The following is a 16,644-nucleotide window of genomic DNA, read 5'->3' on the forward strand; positions in this document are numbered from 1 at the left end:
GCTCAGGTCCTGGGGCCGAGCAGGGCATCGGGCTGAGGGTGAGGAGTGGGCTTCTCAAAGCTGGGGGTTGGAGGGACAGGGATGGCATGACTGTGGAACTGCTGAGGACCCTTCCTCGGGTTCCCAGAGCATCCTGGCTGCCGGCTCCATCCTTCCCCTTCTCCTAAGGAGCAAACCAGCCCAGTTAGTCCTCAGCCCATGCCCCATCAACCAGGACTGCGTTTGTCCCCCAGGAGACACTTGGCAATGTCTGGAGATATTTTTTTATAATGATTTTTATTTTTTTAACTTTAGTTGGTTTACTGTGTTCTGTCAATTTTCTGCTGCACAGCAAAGTGACCCAGTCACACATATACGTATACATTCTTTTCTCACATTATCCTCCAACATGCTCCATCACAAGTGGATAGATGTAGTTCCAGTGCTGGATCTCATTGCTTTGGAGACATTTTTGATTATCATCAAAAAGGGGGCGCTGCTGGCATCTAGTGGGTGAAGGCCACAGATGATGCTAAACCTCCCGCAATGCACAGGGCATCCCCTTCCTGCCAGCAACAAGGAACCATCTGGTCCCGCAAGTCAGTAGCACAGAGGCTGAGAAACCTGCCCAAGGGGTGCTGGCTTCACCTTGGTGTCTTTGCTTCCCCATGGAGGCATTTAGTCTTTCTCCAGATCCAAGCACGGAATAGAAATGACTTAACCTGGGGGCCCTGGGTGGAGCTTGGGAGTTGGGGTTTTGAGCTTTGGAGCGTGGCAAACTCATTATAATGACTGTCATTTACTAGGTGGGGTAAACAGGTGGCATCTGCTAAGGGTTTTGGCAAAGCACGTTAATGAAGAGGCCATTCACAGACTTGTGAGCAGAGTTAGGGGATAGGGTAGGATGCAGGAACCAAAAGAAGTGGAAGGAATTTACTACATGGAGGTCCAACAGCCTATGGGAAAGGAGTGATATTATTTTTCTTTTTAGAGCTGCACCTGCGGCATATGGAATTTCCCAGGCTAGGGGTTGAATCAGAGCTGCAGCTACTGGCCGACATCACAGCCATGGCAACACCAGATCCGAGCTGCATCTGCGAACTACACTGCAACTTGCGGCAACACTGGATCCTTAACCCATTGAGCGAGGCCACGGATTGAACCATCTTATCCTCACAGAGACTATATCGGGTCCTTAACTTGCTGAGCCACAGTGGGAACTCCTGAAAGGAGTGAAATTATGGGAGCCTGTGGAGCCTGGAACCATGAAGAAGGGGCAACCCGATGCCACTGTGGTCCCGGTGGGGCCAGAACAGTGGCAGGCACAGAGGGAGGTGGACTAAATATCCCAACCTCTCTCCTTCCACCCTGATGTGGTGCCAGTGCCTCTGATTGGCCAAATCCATCTGGGAGGCAGGGAACACGAGGCATATCCAGCCTGGAGAGGTCACCTTTCCAAGATGCAGAGCAAAGGGGGAGAAACAAGTCTTTAGCGGGGTGGCAGAGATAAAAGGAGAAGGTGGGGGAAGGTGGGAGAGTGGAATGGAGAGCAACCAGCGGGCCCATCACCATCAAACCGTGGGAAGCCACCCAGGGGTGTCACCCACAGAAACTGGTCGCAGGAGCTCCATACACAGAACAGAGCTGTCAGAGCCACCTGCCCCCTTCCAACAACCCATGTCATAAGCATGAATGGATGAGTGCAAAATGCCTTCTGGAAAATTCTAGACTCTTTTCCAGCGGTAGAGCTAGAGTTAAAACGTGAGGATTCACTGGGAAAGGCATCTCAGAGAGAGCTTCAGTAAGCCAGTGCTATGCTGGGATTCAATGCACAAAAATGCAGTTTAAGCACAAATTTGCAGGAGCATATCTATTGCATAAAGGGAATTCCATTTATTATAGTGTCAAAGGGAGCAGAACCCCCGCCCCGCCCCAACCTGCTTCGAGATGGGACTGGTTCCCTGGGGTGGGCAGGTTGGCATCTGCAGGACTTGCTGGAGATTAGATGTAGGGTGGGAGGGAGGCTTCAAGAGCATCTGGTCTGCCCATTGGGTGGACAGAGGTGGCGCCTCCAGATACGGGAATGACGGGGACAGGGGCTGGCCTTCAGGTTCTGTGGAGCTCCAAAGGCCTGCTCAGCAGAGATGGCCACCTCCTGGGCCTGGGGGCAGTGTCCCCAGCTGTGGACCAGGACCCTTCACCTTTCCAAAGGTGCTGGTTTGTGCTGCCTTCTCCTCTCTGGCCTCGGGGAGTAGGCCAGTGTTTGCAGAGCTGCTGGGGTACCTGAGAAGGGGTTTGGCCCACCGAGTGTGAATGGCCCCCAGAGGTCAATAAACCAGAGGGGCTGCCTCCGGTTTCCGATTTTAAGCAGCAGCCTAACAAGAAATAGATAAACAGGAGCGCTTTTCAGCTCAGCGGGGTGATGGGGGGAGTGAATTAAAATCCCATTATAAAAACACTGCGGAGGCTGCTGGCAGCCTGGTTGATGATCATTTACACCAATGTGCGAACACCGGAACTTCTGTGCTGTGACTCAGGCCACAGGGGCAGCTGTGGAAAGAATCCTGGGGAGGAATCAACCTGGTTTTGACACCTGCCGCCTCGGAGCTCTGACCTTGGGCACTGGGCTGAACCGTTCTTGGCCTCAATCGAAACTCTCCCTTGCTGAAGCATCTCTGTCTGCCTCAGACACTCTCCACTCTTCTCCACCTGCTCTGCACGTGCCCCTGAGGACCACATCTGAGGACCAGCCGCCTTCACCCCTGTCTGGCAAGGGGGTGGGCCTCAGAGGATCTTAGGGGGTGGGCCGGAGAGGTTAGGACGTATTGACTCCCTCCCCCCGAGATGGTTAGGCAGCGGCCTTCTCCAGTGGTCACCTTTGTCCCCTCAATTTCTCTCCCATGCAAGACCCGGGGTGCCTCCTCCCCAGCCCTTGGCTTCCCTTTAGCCATGCCCCACCTTTGTCACCTGTCCCTCCATCACTGCTGTAGGCTATGCCAACGCTTCCTGCCAGGACCTTGACAGTCCACCCACCGTATGAGACCGGAGTTGTGGTTGAAAGCGACAACTTATGGGAAAGTATGCCCTGCAGCCTGGGTCTCCCAGGAAGCGCTTGGGAAGTGTGGGGATGTGTGGTGCTGTGTGGTGCTGTGGTTAGGAACCTAGACTGCCTGGGATTTTTGTCCCAGCCCTGCCACGTGGTAACTAGCTGTGACAATGTGGGAGACTTGTTATTTTCTCCGCGTCTCCACTTTCTCCTCCCTAAAAAGGTGATGGCAATGACAGCGATGATGATCATCCTGATGATCATGATAAAAATAGTATCATGTGAATAAATTTGTGTAGAGTTTTGAAGTACTTCACACGCCTAATGGCTTGATGACATATTAACTATTTCTTTGTGTGGTCTTGGGTTCTCATAAAATATTATGTTCTTGCAGGTTACACAGAAAGTATAGTCAGCAGTCAGCCTCCGCCTGTATTTGAATAATGTGATTGTGACAACTTCTTATCTGGTTAGAAGGACCCTGAAGCCATCTCTGTCCTGGATGGGGTTGGGGGAGGGGCGATGCTGGCCAGATTCTATCCCAACCTCCCATCCCTGATGGCTCCAGTGAGGACTTGGGAATCCAGCTATGGATGTCTCTGGTCCCTACTAAGACTACAGCTTGCTGAAGGGTATGTTTATTCACAAATGTGCATCAGGGGCTTACTATAAGCCAGCCACCGTGCTGAGCCACGGGGATTCTGTGTTAGACCCTCCCTCCACCTTGAGTCATTCAATCAGGATCAGACATGGCCCCTGAGCCACAGTGAACCAGGCTTATGACGCCCATGTAGGAGAGAAGGCAAGTGTCAATGGCTCTTGGGTTCTTGGCTGCTGGGAAGAGTTTGGGAGGGACTTTGAGAAACACCTATGTTCTAAAGATGTCACATGCCATATCCATCTCCTTTGGTTGGACATGGCTTTAGAGGATAGGGCTTGGCATGATTTGGATCAGAGACCTGCCCTTTCTGCAGACAGGGCATGAATTTTAACTGCTGCCATCATCACCACCAGCACTATGACCACCATCCCCATGACCATGCTCACTAACCACTCATCACCACCATCATGACCAGTGTCACCAACACCATCACACATCCCCATGACCACATCTCACTACCACTCATCACCACCACCATCATGACCAGTGTCACCAACACCATCACACACCATCCCCATGACCACATCTCACTACCACTCATCACCACCACCATCATGATCATCACTGACACCATCACCACCCCATGACCAGTGTCACCAACACCATCACACATCCCCATGACCACATCTCACTACCACTCATCACCACCACCATCATGACCAGTGTCACCAACACCATCACCACCATCCCCATGACCACATCTCACTACCACTCATCACCACCACCATCATGACCAGTGTCACCAACACCATCACACACCATCCCCATGACCACATCTCACTACCACTCATCACCACCACCATCATGACCAGTGTCACCAACACCATCACACACCATCCCCATGACCACATCTCACTACCACTCATCACCACCACCATCATGATCATCACTGACACCATCACCACCCCATGACCAGTGTCACCAACACCATCACCACCATCCCCATGACCACATCTCACTACCACTCATCACCACCACCATCATGATCATCACTGACACCATCACCACCCCATGACCAGTGTCACCAACACCATCACCACCATCCCCATGACCATGCTCACTAACCACTCATCACCACCACCATCATGACCAGTGTCACCAACACCATCACACATCTCACTACCACTCATCACCACCACCATCATGACCAGTGTCACCAACACCATTACACATCACCATGACCACATCTCACTACCACTCATCACCACCACCATCATGATCATCACCAACACCATCACCACCATCCCCATGACCATGCTCACTAACCACTCATCACCACCACCATCATGACCAGTGTCACCAACACCATCACACATCACCATGACCACATCTCACTACCACTCATCACCACCACCATCATGACCAACATCACCAACATCATCACCACATCTCACTACCACTCATCACCACCACCATCATGACCAACATCACCAACATCATCACCACCATCCCCATGACCAGTGTCACCAACACCATCACACACCATCACCATGACCACATCTCACTACCACTCATCACCACCACCATCATGACCAGTGTCACCAACACCATCACACATCACCATGACCACCATCACCAACCCCAGCACTACCACCATCACCACCATCATGACATTACCACTATCACCACTGCCTCGTCACCACCGTCATCACAATAAGAGCAAAACAGCTCTTTGAATTCTGACCGTCTTCTTTCCAGGACAGAAGAGGGCACAGCAGCGTCCTTGGCAGCCTTCTGTCTTAGGATCTTTGTTCTTAGGTCAAAAAACAGGTTCTACTCTGGTCCCCAGGAGGAGAATAAGGGGCAAGGTGTGCTCCAGACAAAATCCAAAAGGCATCCAGAAAGGAGGTCAGACTGATAGAGTCAGTCCTAGATTCAATGACATGTGTCCATGAAAGGCAGAAGAAGATCGAGACTCAGACACACAAGGAGAAGGTCATGCGAAGATGGGGGCAGAGACTGCATCCAAAGGAAGGCTTTGGCAGTGATGCAGCCAAAGGAAGGCTGGAATCTCCAGAAGCTGCAGGAGTCAAGGAAGGACTCTCCCCTAGAGACATCATACAGAGTGTGGGCTTGTCCACAACTTGATTTCAGACTCTAACCTGCACAGCCGTGCGACCATCAAGTTCTACTGTTTTGAGCCACTAAGTGTGTGGTAACTTGTTACGGCAGCCCCAGAAAACTAATTCCAGGGGTGAAGGATAAGGGGTACAGGTTTCTTTACTGGGTAATCAAAATGTTCTAAAATTGATTGTGGTTGTTGCCAAAACTTGGCCTCTGTCCACCAGTGCCAAACAAAAACTCAGAGACAGAGTTTGGGGTGAAGGAGAAAAAGGTAGCTTTTATTGCTTTGCCAAGCAAAGGGGGCCATAGCAGGCTAATGCCTTAAAGACGGTGTCCTCCACTGGGAAGAATTGCGGGGAGTTATAGAAAAAGGAGAAAAACAGGGTTCTGGAGAAGAGTCAGGGTTGAGGGCACATACGCCTTCTTCTTTCTTTGGGGGAAACTTCACTCACTGGGGTTGGTGTCGTGAGGTCTCTGGGTGATCCTGGTGGCCTCCTGGGTTATCTATTGTATCTCGATTTTTCCTAAAATAAAAACACCTGTGAAAACAGCATATGGATCAGAGATTAGGGCAATCCAGGAAAGTCCTCAAAAAAAAAAAAATCATGTGCCTATAATCTTTGACCCACCAACAACTGTGCTCAGGGTGCCTAATCTGTAGCTTACGGGTGACGGTGTGTAGGGTGCAGTTAAGCCAGTTAGAAGCACAGGGAAGGCCTCCAAGCTGTTTAATTATAAACTGGTCATTTCTAAAAGAAGCATGAGGCATATAACTTTTCTCTCAGGTGTATAAGGTGCCTGCATCATGGGGACGGCTACACAACTCAGGGCATATTCTAAAAGCCTTTGAGTTATGCACTTTAAATGGGCGAATTATATGGTATGCGAAGGATATCTCAATAAAGCCATTAGGAAAAAAAGCGGTCTGGGGATTTGTTTTTCTTCCAGCAAGACAGTGGCAGAGGCAGGACCAGAAGATGGAGTATTTGCTTCTTAGCCCTGGGCTGTCTGACACTGCCAAACCACTTCCTCTGGATAACATTTGTTGCCACTGACCCGTGGCGTCTGGGTCCCTGGTCCCCTGGGCCACCAGGGCACCATCAGAAGACAGTATATTCAGACAGTCGAGCCCTGGTTGTAACTCTCTCTCATGCACGTCATCACCCCCTCCCGCTTGTGTTTACCTTTCTCTTTTCTCTAACCCTCACATGGACACCAAGCCGCACGGCCCCCCCCACAACCCCGTTTCATGTGCCAGCTTCACTCCCCTTTTCCCCTTCCATCACCCCCTCCACATTGGAAACCTCCAGGGGTGGAATCCATTTCCATTCTCTCAGATGTCAGGGGAATTGAAAGCATGGCAAATATTTCCTAGATCTAAATTACCCCGACCCCGGAAGGCTGAACTTGCAGTATAATCCAGGTTATGAATTGTAAATCAGAAGCCATGCAAAGTACTTGCAAAAAATTCAATAAAGGTCTTGCTCAGAGCACAGCAAAGCCTGGCCTAGAGGGGCAGGAGGAAGCAGCTGGGGCTAGAAGGAGGGAAAGGAAGAGGGTGATGGGAGGGGGGCAGTAGGGGAATGAGGCTGGTCCTGGCTCTGCTTGGGCAAGGCTCTCATGGCCAGGAGCTGCCCATCTTCCTGTTGTGGGAGTCAAGACGTCTCCCTGGCCTTCGGATAACATGCCCTCCTAGATTTAAACCAACCTTGCAAATAAGAATGCTATATTTACCAGCCTGCCCCAGGGAGGTTTCTCCTTTGGTATTGTCAGACCTCCTGCAATGCGAGGTATTTCCAGGTGCTTCTGTGGGTCCATAGGGGTGACAGTCACTGCTCTGTATGTAGCAGGGAGCATCCTGCCTGATGTGACATCTATTTTCATTTCTGTCTTAGCGAGAAAGAAGGCAGAGAATTCTGTGGACTCGCAGATGTAGCCACCCCTTAGAACAATGAAGGAAATGCAAGGTTCGCTGGGCCCATCCAAAAGTTTTACTTAAGACTGGAGGTTGAAGGGTGAATGGCTCCACTCTATGGCTGGGAAGAGGCTGTGTGAGGGGCTTTGTGTTTCAAGGACTGGTGATTCCAAGAGAAAGGATGGGGGTGGGGGTCAGGGGGCAGGTACTTCTGATCCAGCTGCCTGGGGCTGGAGGTTCACAGAGGCTCAGCAGTAGTTCTGGGTCCTGGAAGGGCCATATTATGTACAGTTACATCTCCATGGGCACCCAAAGTGTCCATACTTATAAAAGCCCAGGACCAGTTTATCTCAGGGACTTCATTTCTTCCTTGGTCTTCTGGCCATAAGATAGTCCTTCCAAACGTCTTACTTGGTCAAGGATGGAAGGAAAGCAAGAACTGGTGATTGGGTTTTCCCGCTCAAACTTGGCTTCACAGGTGTCCCATCATATCTGTATAGATGCCCCATGTGGGTGACCATTGGCTCATGTCACATCCAACTGAAGCCCACCTGCTGGGCACTGTGCCACCTGCCAGGAATATAAGGATAAAATGAGGTCCTTGAGCCGGTCTGATGGTGACAGGTTGAGTCCTTCATCCCTGCCTCCCAGATGCTCAGAAGACCCAAGTCCTGGGCGTGGACTGTACCAGCCTCTGGGAAGAGTGTGTGCTGCCTCCGGTCCCAGCAGGACCTCGAAGCTGTTGTAAAGAAGGCTTGAATTGCCTGGGTTGGGAGTGAGGGCTGCTAACCTGGGGCTTGAGGAGCCCCAATGTTCCCAGCCTATTAATAGTCATGATGAGAAGGATGTGGAAAACCTCTTTGGGTGCTTAGGGCTCTGACAGGCAATTAAAATGCAGTGCTGCATGTGGCTGTAATGAGGACATCGCTAATATTGGGGGCATCCCTAGCTCTGGGCTGCATGCTATAGGACCAGCCTCATCAGTGAGGCTCGGCCAGGAAGAACTCAGTGCAGCCTTTTTCCTGTAGGAAGATCTCTCTCTCTCTCTTCCCGTCCTTGCTTCTCACCCTTAGAACATGGAGGAAGTGCAGTGCAATGATATGAATCCGAATCTGTTTACAAAATCTAGGGGAGAGTTTTTATTGTGGCTCAGAGGGTTAAGAACCCAACTATTATCCATGAGGATGCAGGTTCCATCCCTGGCCTTGTCCAGTGGGTTAGGATCCAGCGTTGCTGCAAGCTGTAGCATAGCTCACAGATGTGACTCAGATCTGGTGTTGCTCTGGCTGAGGTGTAGACTAGCAGCTATAGCTCCTATTTGACTCCTAGCCTGTGAACTTCCATATGCCTCAGATGCGGCCCTAAAAAACAAAAAAACAAAAAAACAAAAAAAAACTAGGGGCATACATGGCTCAGTTCTGCAGTACCCATGGATCTTTGGCAAGTGTGGCCCCCATGATCCCCACCTCCTCATATTCATGTGCTCATATAATCCCCCAGCCCTACCTCGCCCACCTTCCCGAGTGTGTCTTAGCCTAGGGCACTACTTCTCTCCAGCAGAATACAGCAAAGGCAATGGGACATCACCTCTATGATCTGGCCACATAAGGTTGCACTATGTCTTAGACCCTCAGTCCAACCATCCAGAAGGACCTGAATCCTGCCAACACCCACATGAGCTTGGATGTGGATCCTTCCCTGGTTGAGCCTTCAGATGAGACCCCAGCCCCAGCGGACTCCTTGCCTAAAGATAGAGGACCCATGAGCCTTGCCTAGACTCCTGACCTACAGAAAATGTGAGATAATAACTGTGTTTTAAGCCACTACGTTTTGGTATCATTTGTTACTCAGTGGTTGAAAACTAATATAGCAAATTATTTAACCTTTCAGTGTTTATATTCCTCATCTGTAAACAGTTCTAATCTGACGACTTTTCAGGGTTGCAGAGAGGATTAACTGATTAGAGGCACGCAAGGTGTGTTGTACAGTGTCGGGCACCCAGGAAGCAGGGAGTAGCAGATGCATTATTAATTTGCATCATCCTAGATAATAACGGCTGTTCTGCGCCACTATGTGTAGATCCTTGGAGCTGACTGGCCCTTAATGCACATACATTTATGCAGCTCACTCACTCCTGTACGGCCCTGTCTCAGATGCATCCAGGAGAATACCAACAAGACCACATGTAGTGTTTCAGTAACAAAGTCTGCTTACATGTGCAAAGAGTTTCTAGTTTACGAAGCGCACTAATATTGCACTCACTTGACAGTGAGAATCAGGACATTTGAATTTTTGGGGGGAGGGTATAGCTTCAGAAAGAATGGTACTTTCTTTTGGGCCCCACAGCCTGGTTCCTGCCTTTCCTGGATCTTAAACAATCACGGAAGACTGAAGCCAGAAGGGACTTTTTTCCTTTTCCTTGTTAAGAAAATTGAGGGAAAAATCTTGTAAGTTAAAACGCGCCATTAAAAGCGTACAACACAGTGGCATTTAGCACACTCGCAATGTTTTGCAGCCACCACCTCTACTTAGTTTCAAAACATTTTTCAACACCCCGAAAGGAAACCCCAAGGCATAAGCAGTCATCCCACCCCCTTCCTCCACCCTCCAGCCCCCAGTCTGCTTTCTGTCTGTGGATTTGCTGCTTCTGGTTATTTCATAGAAGCAGAATCATGCAGTATGTGACCTTTTGTGTCTGGCTTCTTTCTCTTAGCACATTTGGGTCTGGCTTCCTCCTCTTAGTATGTGGTGTCATACATGTTTTTGCATGTGTCAGTGCTTCATTTTTGTTTATGGCTGAGTCATAGACCACTGTGTGGGTATAACACTATTTGCTTATTTGGGGTCTTTGAGGAGAAGGAAGCTGAGGGCTCGCCCAGGTTAGGTGGGCCGTCCCTGGCAGTCAGGGCCAGGATCAGGTGACGTGGCACCAGTGCAGCTGTTGTTTGCTCAGATCTGGGGGCTTGTCTGGGCTGTCTGCTGGGTCATATTTACCCTTTGTGGTTAGGTAGGGCCAGCGGCCTGGGGGCAGGAGTGATGACAGACATTTCCAGGGCTGGCCAAAACAATCCTGCACACTCTGTCCCTTGGTTCATGGTCCAGCTGGATGTGAATGATCCGGTGGAGGGACCTGGGCTTAGGGGTCAGTGGGCTGGAAGGAGCCTGGGACCTAGATGATGGGATAGAATCCTTTTGCCTTGGGAGGAATAAGCAATACACCTTCATTATAAGTTGATTTATTTTATTTTTATTATTTTTTTGTCTTTTTGCATTTTCTGGGGCTGCTCCCGCGGCATATGGAGGTGGGAACCTAGGGGTCGAATCGGAGCTGTAGCTGCCGCCTACGGCGGAGCCACAGCAACACGGGATCTGAACCACGTCTGCGACCTATACCACAACTCACGGCAACGCCAGATCCTTAACCCACTGAGCAAGGCCAGGGATTGAACCTGCAACCTCATGGTTCCTAGTTGGATTCGTTAACCACTGAGCCATGACGGGGACTCCAATGATTTATTTTAAAAGACCAGCTCAGTGGTGTTCAACCTGGGGCAGCGCCCCCCCCCCCCTTTACCTCCCAGGGGACATTTAGCAACGATTGGAGATATTTTTGATTGTTACTGGGGGATACTACTGCCATCTAGTGGCTGGAGGCCAAGGATGCAACTAAACATTCTATGATACACAAAACAGCCCCGGCAGCAAGGAAACTCACATCTGTAGGGTCATGCTGAGGAACCCTAGTACTTCTGTCCTCTAGTTCTGGATCCTTCTATGCTGTCTGTTCACGTGACCTGAGTTTAGACTTCTGAAGACTTGCCTGCTGACCATCAGAGCCTGTCCCTGCCTGATCCCTGATCTGGCCTCATTCCCTGTCTCTTCTCTCCTCACTGAACTGGCCACCAGAGTCCATCTCACCTCAGCATCTCTCCATGACCCCAGACATGCTCTTTGCTGCCTCCATCCAGCACAGCCTTCCTGGACTTTGGAGAGAGTGGCCATAGTGGGGCCAGTTTTTGGATTCTTCCAGCCTACATCACAGTCTCCTGAAGTCTTCTCCAGCTTCCTGGACCTGCCATCTTACCAGACATCCTGAAGCATCTTGCATCCTTTCATGAGGTTCTCTCTGGCTCATAGCTCCTCTGGCTTCTCCTGGGCCCCCAAATGGTGGTGTCTGCTGAGTTTAGTCCCATCTGCTCTTGCTGCCCAAGAAATGTGTCATCAAAGCTCCAGCTTGTGTGCTGTACTGACAACAGCTGATCCAATTTTTCTTAATTAGTACTTTTGATTATTAGTAACATTTTACTTAAGTAGAATTAATTACCCCATCACTAGCTCTGGCCAGCTATGTCTTCTCACCACAGTTTCCTATTGATATTCTTTTGCTGAGACCATAGCCCCCTCTCCTTCTGAGGGGGGCAAAGGCTCCTGGGAGTAAAGTCCCCCACTCCATGCACCTGTTGGGGATGCCAGCCAAGACATCCAATCAAGCCAGCAATTGAAGGGGGTGTGTTGCTGGACCCCAGGCGGAGAGACGGGCAGCTGCCCAAAGTGATTAGCATCTTTATTCTTCTGGGTTGAGTCTAACTCCTGGAAAGGTCCTTTTCTGCATGTGGCTGGGAGGTTCCAGAACTGGTATTCAGCCAGGGGGTGCGGTGATGGGAAAGATAGTGGAATCCATCCAGCTGTTTTCAGCTGCCTGCTTTAAGGTGGGTAGGGGAGAAGGCAGAGAGGTGGAAGCAGTGGCCTCAGCCCAGCCAGTATGTCTGGATTTTTCCAGGAGCTCCCACCTTTGGATCCAGACTAACCATAGCCCAGGCACTGTCTTAGGGAAAATGCCATAACGATGCCTTGGCAATGTTTTTCCTTCCACGCCCTGCTGCCATCACTCCAACTGGGACAGGCACGGTGTGCAGGACTGAAGCCCAAGCATTCACAGCTTCGGGAACGAGCATTATTATGTGCTGTGACAATATTTGATGAATTCATATGCGCCTAGGGGAGTCGAATAAGTAGGTGAATAAAGTGAGAATATTCTTTGTGACAATCAATATTCCCTCAATTGAACCATCTCTGCAGATCTGACATTTTGATTTTTCTTTTTTGGACACATTAACCGAATTTATGTTTCCATACGGTGGCAATGACAGGGAGAAGAGGTGGAGGCAGCATCCACAGGCCAGGTATGGCGGTGCTTTGGGGGCGCCTGGGTAGGCCGATGGGAACAGGGCCATTTGCATCAGATCCCAGTTGAGTGGGAGCCAGCGCCCCACCACTCGGCTCACTGCTGCGCCTCAGTTCTGGGAGGCCCACCTGCCTGTGGTTGTTTCAGCTCCAGCCTCCAGCCCTGGAGCCCTGCCTGATTCAGGCTCCTAGGGCAGCAGCCCCCTCTGCTCTGGGCAGGAGGGGCTTGACGACTTCTTGAGGGCCCTCCCAGGGTCCGGGTGAAGCAAACAGTCTCTGATCACTGCCTGGGTTCAATTGCTGACCCTGCCCTTTTATAATAAATATGACAAGTGCATGACTCTGGGCCAAGTTCATGACATCCTTGGCTCAATGGAGCCATTTGCCAAATAGAGCTGGTAATAAAAGGAACTTGTATTGAGAACTTCAGGTGCCAGGCAATCTTTTCAGAGCTTTGGATGGATTGATGCACCTAATCTTCACAATAACCCAGCGGGGTAGGTACAATAATAGCCCCATTTGCAGGTGAGGAAACTGAAAGAGACAGCTATGTGTTTTAGGCAGGTGAGGTTTTAAAACTCAGCTTGTCACTTAATAGCTGTATAAGTCAAGATTCTTCATGGAAAAAAGTATAACTCAAAGGCACCTAAGGAAAAAAAAAAAGTGACAGCTTTGGTAGCTGGAAACGATACTGGGGTTTCTTGAAGATTGGGGGGGGGCAGCTCTAGAACCTTCTAAGAACCCCTTCCGGCCTCAGCACCTCTGGGGTTGGAACAGGTCCTCAGCCCCATCCGCAGTCTTGTTCTCCATCGTAGCCCATAGTTATTTACCTCTGCTTTCCTTTGCAGAATGCTTTACAAAGCGGGAAAGCACAGAGCTTCAGGCAATGACTCTGGAATCGGATGGCCTGTGATTGCCTCTGGCTTGGCCACTTACCAGCGATGTGATTTTGGGCAAAGTCCTTTGCTATATGAACCGCTCTTTCTCATCTGTAAAATGGAACAATAGAATCTTCCTTGTAGGTCTGTCATGAAAATTCATTGAATTAGCGCATATAAGGCACATACATGACCTAGTGCCTGGCACATTGGGAATTGGCTTCCTCTTGAAGCTTTCCCTCTGCAGGGCTGGCAGCCTTAGCTTGACCATACCGGCCGAGATCGTTATTTTTTTCTCCCTGAGGCTATGAATTAACCCCTGGGGAGGACTCTGATTGCTCACTCCTTATATCAATTGCTGCTACCAGGCAGAGTGAGATACTAAGATTGTCTAGAGCTGGTTCAAGTACATCTTTCCATGAGGCGATCTGGAATAAGCCCCCAAAGATCACGGGGTGTTGTTGATAAAAAAAACAAAAAAAAAACAAAAAAAAAACAGGCTGTGGAGAGCACACCCTTGCAGGTTGTCTGCTTCTAGCCTCTCAGCACCTCAATGCTGTTTTACAGTCTTGTAAATTGTAGATAACTGATAGCAATGCAAAATAATTCTTGTCTATAGACATGCAAATAAATTGAGTCCAGCGGTTCAATAGATTTCCCACCTCCCAGAGGAAGGAGGGAGTTTCTGTCTATTTGTAAATTCACCTCCACGTTCCTTTAGTCCATATAAATTCATGCTTTTTAGAGTTCTCCTTTGGATTGGTTGTAACTTCTGCCTGGTTCTCTTACTAGTATTAAGCCAAATAAAAGCTCTAATGTTGAAGTAGAAGAGTCATGATGTTGTCTTTTTTGGGGGGGAAATTATCCTTTAGTCCTGACAATTGGAAAGTTCCTAAGCAGACTGAAAAATGCTTACCAAGAGCCTGTTTCCTTGTGCCATGACATTAATCCAGGCTATTTTTCTTCAGGCCTCAGTTTTTTCATCTATAAATCGGGAGTCACATTACATATCCAAGAGGATGCTATAAGAATTTCTAAGAAACGCACGGGAAGCATCCACATAGGAGGCACCCAGGAGATGCTTTTAAAAAGGGAGATGCTGTTGGTGCAGGGTTATGGTTATGCTCTTGGTACAGTGGGTCTTGGTCATTTGTAATAGCAGCCAGTGGTGATCACAGGTGTTGAAATATAAAGAGAGGGTCAATGCACAAGATAACATGTGGCCAAACCAGACCTTCTGAGAAGAGCTGCCTGCTACCTACCTGTGCAGTAAGAGCTTCTGCAGGTGTCAGTAGGTGCATCCCACCCAAAGCGCATTCAACGTGGGAAAAAGCCACAGACAGGGAAATTTCGGTTCAGTGAAAGTACATCACCGGACTGGGTTTGCATTTGTCAGGTTGATGGTGGGAGATGGTCATGGAGGCAGCTGAAGAGAGGTGGGAACAGAAGTGGGTCTGTTTGTTTGCAGGAGATGCCTGGGCAGCCAGCGTTCCACAGCTGGTATGAATATCTGGCTCTTGGTGCAATCTCCTCCATCTTCCAACAGTCAACTGCATTAGCTGTCTGCTGTGTGGCCTCTTGGATAACTTGAATCTGTTCCTTGGTTGGGAGAAACCTTGGGTTCCCTCATTAAAAAGATCTGTCCTTGCAATGGAGTATTCCTCAACTACAAAAAAGAATAAAATAATGCCATTTGCAGGAACATGGCATTGCTGCAAACATAGAGATTATCACATTAAATGAAGTAAGTCAGGCAGAGAAAGACAAATACAATGTAATAGCACTTATATGTGGAATCTAAAAAAACGAAAATAAATGAACTTTTTTACAAAGCAGAAATAGATTCACAGACATAGAAAACAAACTCATGGTTACCAAAAGGGAAGGGGGGTGGAGGGCTAAATTAGGTGTTTGGGATTAGCAGATATACACTGCTATATATAAAAGAGATAAACAGCAAGGACCTACTGTGTAGAGCAAGGAACTATATTCAATATCTTGTAATAAACCTATCATGGAAAAGAATCTGTGAAAGAATATGTATATATACTTTCATAGATTCTTTTCCATTATATATGTCTTTATATATAGAGAGAGATATTCTTTCACAGATTCTTTTCCATATATATATATGTCTAAATGAATCTCTTTGCTGTACACCTGAAACTAACACAATATTGTAAACTAACTACTCTTCAATTAAAAAGAGGTTTTTTTTTTTTTTTTGGTCTTTTTGCTATTTCTTTGGGCCACTCCCGCGGCATATGGAGGTTCCCAGGCTAGGGGTCAAATCGGAGCTGTAGCCACTGGCCTACGCCAGAGCCACAGCAGCGTGGGATCCGCGCCGCGTCTGCAACCTACACCACAGCTCACAGCAACGCCGGATCGTTAACCCACTGAGCAAGGGCAGGGACCGAACCCGCAACCTCATGGTTCCTAGTCAGATTTGTTAACCACTGCGCCACGACGGGAACTCCTAAAAAGTGGTTTAAAAAAAGTCTGTGACTTACTGCAGGTGCAAATGAAGAAAATGGTCAGGTATGGGAGTGCCCATCGTGGTGCAGTGGTTAACAAATCCGACTAGGAACCATGAGGTTTCAGGTGTGATCCCTGGCCTTGCTCAGTGGGTTAATGATCCAGCGTTGTGAGTTGTGGTGTAGATCGCAGACGTGGCTTGGATCCCACGTTGCTGTGGCTCTGGTGGAGGCTGGCAGCTACAGCTCCGACTAGCCCCCTAGCCTGGGAACCTCCATATGCCGTGGCAAGCGGCCCTAGAAAAGGCAAAAAGACAAAAAAAAGAAAAAAAAAAGAAAAAAGAAAAAGAAAAGAAAATGGCCAGGCAAACCGTCTTGGACTTCATCAGGCAAGACACATGACCAAGGAGAGCCTCTAGGGGGCGGCTGTCCCTCCTGGCTGG

Source organism: Phacochoerus africanus, chromosome 14 (genome assembly GCF_016906955.1).
Source record: "Phacochoerus africanus isolate WHEZ1 chromosome 14, ROS_Pafr_v1, whole genome shotgun sequence".
Lineage (NCBI taxonomy): Eukaryota > Metazoa > Chordata > Mammalia > Artiodactyla > Suidae > Phacochoerus > Phacochoerus africanus.